The 6,055-nt window shown below is 41.0% G+C and overlaps 1 long non-coding RNA gene across 3 annotated transcripts; it reads right to left on the bottom strand.

Moving 5' to 3' along the window:
* Positions 1-416: 416 nt before the first annotated feature.
* LOC139765124 (uncharacterized) lies at positions 417-4,535 on the bottom strand. Of its 3 annotated transcripts, none has more exons than XR_011716580.1 (3): positions 3,737-4,535; positions 2,474-3,581; positions 417-2,262 (listed from the first exon to the last, which is right to left on the bottom strand). It is a non-coding gene; the product is annotated as an uncharacterized lncRNA (long non-coding RNA). The 3 variants fall into 3 exon arrangements; XR_011716579.1 differs by having other exon boundaries at positions 2,469-3,581; XR_011716581.1 differs by having other exon boundaries at positions 2,417-3,581.
* Between the last annotated feature and the right edge of the window lie 1,520 nt (positions 4,536-6,055).

Consider the following 6,055-nt stretch of genomic DNA (forward strand, 5'->3'; position numbering starts at 1 on the left):
TACTCTTACATTTCACTTCATTCTTAAATATTGTGAGGAAATAAAAGATTGTGTGATATCTATTTGGTGCAATACAGTACTGATAGATATATATCAGAGCATATTTTGTTTTCACCTTATTGTAGACTATGTACATGCATACACACATGCATGCAGTAATACAAAATATGATACCAAAACATAACAGTCTAACATGCATGCATATTGACATTCCCGTGCAAACACACGCAGTCATAAATCTGTTTAAAATATAAACACTGACACTGGATGAAAGAAAAAAAAATCTATCAGTCATATAAATCAATATAATTCATTCAGAGCTTAACAACCCGAGGTGTAAGATTTCTTTCTACATGTAAATATATTCAGTCATACTCGTTAAAAATGAAAACACAGGCAATAATATGCAAAGTCAGTTAATGTTTTATAAGCATTTTATTTAAGCGAAATATTGGACTATGCATACAGACACACAGTCAACAATGAAACAAAAGAACGCGTGATGTGTAAAACGCAAAACTGAGGTAAACATATATTAATCTTATACTGTCTGCCTGACATCTTTGTGAATAAGTAGAATTATTTCCATATACAACACTTAAAAGATCTGAAACGATGCCAAAATTGATATTAGAACACAGACAGACAGACTCATGGTGATTAAAGTATCAAGCCATTGCTTGTAAACATAGCAAGATTATAAACTGAGAACGTACAGAAATTAATACTTTTTTCCTTTTGTATCTGCAATATGTTCAAGCTTCTGTATTTCTTTTTGATGGAATGCAATATCTTTATTCTAATGAAAATTTACTTCGTGCTGTTGGGATTACAGTTTTGTATTTAAGTTTCTCTTTTGGCAAATTAAGTAGACTTTGGCACACGATCCCTCTTATTACCACCTTTTCAATATAGTTCCGAAATATTCTATTCCAGTTCCTTAACATTTTTGCATTTTCTTAGTACAGCAAGTCCATCAAAGTTACCCATACTTTTTCCTTTATGAATACCCGTAATTTTATGCTGAAGTCATATGGAACAGGTCATCCTATGAATGCTTGTCGTATATGTATACAGCTATACATAGCCATTAGCCTCTGTGGATGAAATATCTTGCCTCCATACCATCAGCCAAGATAGTCGACTAGCGACATTCATCCTCATTCATTATCCGAAGTCAATGTACCTCAAGACATTTCAGTTGGAGAGGGCGTAATATCTATAAAGCTGGAGGTAGGGGAAGGCTGCAAGAGGTTAATGCAAACCACAGAACCAAGTTCTGCTATAGCACGGTTAAGTATTTGAGCAGGAGGTGTATACTTAACTGAACACTGCCGATATGGAAATGGGTTACAATTATGCCACACGATTTATCCATTATGATATTCGTATGGATACTACCACAATGGATTTGTCTTTCTTGTGAGCAGGATACTGATACACTCCATCTGTCAGCAGTAAAGTTGGCCGATACTCTACTTGTTTTCTCTTTACTGACGACTGTTCGTTCATATCACACTGCTGCGTTGCCACGTGTTGGTGGGAGGTTTGGCGTCGAATACAGCATAAAAATAGATTATCCGTCAAGATATTTTATTGTAATCGTTATTACTAATTATTCCATAAAGCTAGAAACAAAAATGTTGGTGGCTGCCATTCGATTCACAACTGGGCATGAACAACCCTCCAAGACTGCCTAAATACATTAGAAACATGCATATATTTTTCATCTACATATAGTATAACTATACAAAGTCCTCTGCTTATTACTGACATGTTCATTAAGCAATAAATATCAATGAAATGAAACCCAATTTTTAAGTAAAACTATTCCGTCCAGCTTGCAGAATTCTCGAAGGGCGTGGACGTGCTTCAGTAGTTGATGGCTAGTCATCTCGTCCCCTGGTTGCCAGGTGGACACCACTTCTGCCCAAAACATGTTCAGTGACGATTACATTCGCTCCTTTGCTGGCCTAGTCCAGGAGCTTTAGGGTGTCTTGTTCCTATGGACCAGCGTTGAACGGCACGAGTAGTGTGGACGGGGCACCTGTCGCTAATAGAAATGACAGGCCCAGCAGGGAGAGGTAAACCCCTCGCCCGCAGAGACGGTAAAAACGTTCCTCCAGCAGTTATTGCTAGCAGTCGTTGCAGTAAAGCGACCTCCAATGTTGAGAACGTCACCCAGGTCATGTAATGTCACTTTCCTCTAGATGCAGCATGTAACATAACCTGAACGGGCCTCCTCGCTCATGTTGGCTCGGCCTGTGAAACAAAGATCTTTTATTGTAGTGGTTCGGCAGATTTATATGATGTGGCTTATAAACTACATTATTCACATCTGGTTATCCGCAGGAATTTCTTATCATAACTATGACGATCTAAGCCTATGAATAGCAACAAATCATTAACTTCATACAGGGTACAGTTGACTCCAGCAGTGAACTTTGCCACGAGAGTTGGATACACACATCACCTCCGTGAACACTGCTCCAGACTAGAATCGAAGTCTCGCTCGAGATGTGCTGTTCCCTCAGGCGTTCACTCCTTGCGGGTGTTCTGTGGCGTGTTCCTTTGTTGTGCCAAATTCGCCTGCCGCTCAACAGGGAGACTTGCAACTACAAGATGCATTATGCCTATCATGTTCGCTGGAGGGGGTTGGCTCTGCCGCTCTTGTTCTCTGCAAACAATAACACAACCATGTTCACAAGGAATAGGCACTCTGGTACCTAAATTTCGTTTTCATTTATAGTTTAGTTAAAAGCCTAATTTCATAATCTACACATGAAAATGTGATTACAATAATGATTAATATTTCCAGATATATTGCCTACTTCATTGTTATCAAAACAGCCATACCTCTATATACAGTAACCCACGAACAGACGTTGGATTTGGCTGCCGATAAACTCTGATGCAGGTATCTCATTCTCTATGCATCCTTCATTGGTGCGATGTCCCACTCCTTTTCAAGGACACTTAAAACTTACATGAAATCGTTAAGTTTACCGCTCTACACCCATCTTCTAATCCACTTCATGATGTTGGAGGACAGGACAACATCTGCGATGCCTCGTATGGAGAACATTATCAAGGAGTGATCATGCTATCTCTGAGCACAAACCTTGTCTCCAATTCACCCTAGCCTACCTCACAGCGATCCAGTGGACGAGCTACCGTTCCCCGGCCAGTCGACCCTAGCCTACCTCACCATAACTCAGCACAGTAGCCACTACGAGTCATATCTGAGCCACCTCACCGTGACCCGGTATTGGAGCTACCGCTTCGCGGCGGACCTAACCTACCTCACCATGATGCAGTACAGTAGCCAGTGACTAGACACCAATCACAGGCTTATTCTGGGCCACCTCACCATGACCCAGTACCGTATCCCAGCAGGGCGAGGTATACCCCTCGCACGCAGAGACGGTAAGAAACGTTCCTCCAGCAGTTAATGCAACAGTTCGTTGCAGTAAAGCGACCTCCAATGTGGAAAACGTCACCCAGGTCATGTAATGTCACTCTCCTCTAGATGCAGTATGTAACATAACCTGAACGGGACTCTTCGCTCATGTTGGCTCGGCCTGTGAAACAAAGATTTAACGTTTATTGTATTGGTTCGGAAGATATATATTTGTGGTTTATATACATTATTAACATCAGGTTACCCGCATGGATTTCTTATTATCGTAACTGACGTTCTAAGTCTATGAACAGCAACAAATCGTTAATTCCATACCTGATACAATTAACTCATCCTCCAGCAGTGAACCTTGCCATGAGAGTTGGATACAAACACCTCCATGAATACTGCTCCAGACCAGAATAGAAGTCTCGCTCTTGATGTGCTGTTCACTCAGGCGTTCACTCCTCGTGGGTGTTCTGTGGTGTGTTCCTCTGTTGTGCAAAAATCGCTTGCCGCTCAACGGGGAGACGTGCAACTACAAGATGTCTTACGCCCACCACCTTCGCCAATATTATGGTCTGTAGCGTGAGAATGCACGAAGTGGCCACGAATAGCGGTGGTTTAGCAGTGGGGCGAACTGTACCAGTTCTAATTTCTTTCACTAGCAACATGAAGCGTCAAAAGGACCTGTGATCTGTTACTCCTCGTATATTGCAACTAAAAAGACATGCAAATGAGCTAAACTGGCAATTTACCAAAACCATGTTAGCTGCAATAACGTATGGCAGGTTATACGTTCCAAAATGAACAATTATAAGCTGTCACCTAAGTGAATATTGATAATACATCGACGTCTCTGTAGACAGAATTCATAGGGTCTACATATTCTCTATGGTAATTACATTAAGAGTTGTCCAAACCTCCAAGTTCACCTAATCATAGTTCACCACTCCCTACATTGGTTACAGCCATTAATCCCTAAATGTTACTCATACCTGGCTAGAAATTAGACCTTTGTTTAGGCAAACATCAGTCAACTCCGAGCCTGAAGCACGAAGCCAACCTGCAGCGACCCAGCTCGGCTACCAATCACCTATGGTCACACATCCTCCCAATCTTTCCAATCTTTCCATCACTTCCGTCAGTAACTTGAGCTTTCCCCAGAGTGTCTCAGTGACCAATACCTTACCTCTTCTTTCGTCCCCTGAATCCTCCTCCACCACTACGCTTCCCGTAACCCTCAACGCGATACTGTCACTCACCACAACAACCCAGGAAATGAACGACAGAATCTGAAACAAAGTAATCTTCGGTTCCGGAACGAACGCGCTCGTCGGCCATCTCGAAGCAGAAGCGGGGCTTCATTGTATCGCAAGGCGTTGTCTCAATCCAGTGAAATGACTTGCAGGACCTTTCATCGTTTTGTAATGTTCGTTTTTGAATTTATACTTACTAATATTCCATGTAATTGTGTCACACGCGTATTTTAGTAAAAACTATATGCAGAAAAATGACTTTTGTTATATAATAAAGTATATATTCTGAACGTGAGTCCGTCCAAGTCATTGCCACTGTAACAATTCGGATTCTTCATCCACCTCTATAATTCATTCCGACTCTTCTGACGTCAGTCAATTTCTAAACAATGGTTTACTTGTTTGTCATTCTATGGTAAACTACGACTGAGACAGAATGTGATCTTAGGAACACATTTTGTCCTTGACGATGGAAATACAACGAACATTTTTACTACGATTGTAGATAGAGCATCTCCCAAGGCGGCCGTAGCCACGGACAAAGGACCTATATCACTAGTACCACACTCACCATAGAAAATGGAATTGCGTCCATAGTTTTCAGTTACCCCATATGTTCGTACAGTACTTCCCTAACGTGTAATGATAAGTGGACACAGAACTAACAGAAGGGTGTCCATAGACCAGTCTAAAACATGAGCAATGTGATCGTCCTGCTTCTAATGTGGTATTTCCTAAAACAACTTATGTCGAATGGAATTTCCAAGACATGTCAACTGTCTTGATTGATCTTTTTTTTCTCTGTGGTGTTCGACGCAGCATAGGCACCTGAATGGCCTAATCAAGGAATCTTATTAACAAGTGTGTATATATTTATCTATCTCATTTATCATACTTGATGGTCGTTTCCCGCGTCAACAAGGTAGCGCTAGGAAACAGACGAGAAACTCATATGCACACAATTATATATATATATATATATATATATATATATATATATATATATATATATATATATATATATATATATATATATATATATATATAAATACGCCCATGCACACATATACATACATATACATACACAGAGATATACATATATACACATGTACATATTCATATTTGTTTGCCTTCATCCATTTCTGGCGCTACCTCGCCCCAGAGGAAGACAGCATTGCTACCCCCTGCTTCAGCGAGGTAACGCCAGGAAAAACAGACAAAAAGAGCCACACTGGTTCACACTCAGTGTCTAGCTGTCATGTGTAATGCACCGAAACCACAGCTCCTTATCCACATCCAGGCCCCCACACACCTTTCCATGGTTTACCCCAGACGCTTCACGTGCCATAGTTCCGTCCGTTGACAGCATCCGAATGGCGTGGCGGCATCCAGAATC

The sequence above is a fragment of the Panulirus ornatus genome, chromosome 52, assembly GCF_036320965.1.
Source record: "Panulirus ornatus isolate Po-2019 chromosome 52, ASM3632096v1, whole genome shotgun sequence".
Classification (NCBI taxonomy): Eukaryota; Metazoa; Arthropoda; class Malacostraca; order Decapoda; family Palinuridae; genus Panulirus; species Panulirus ornatus.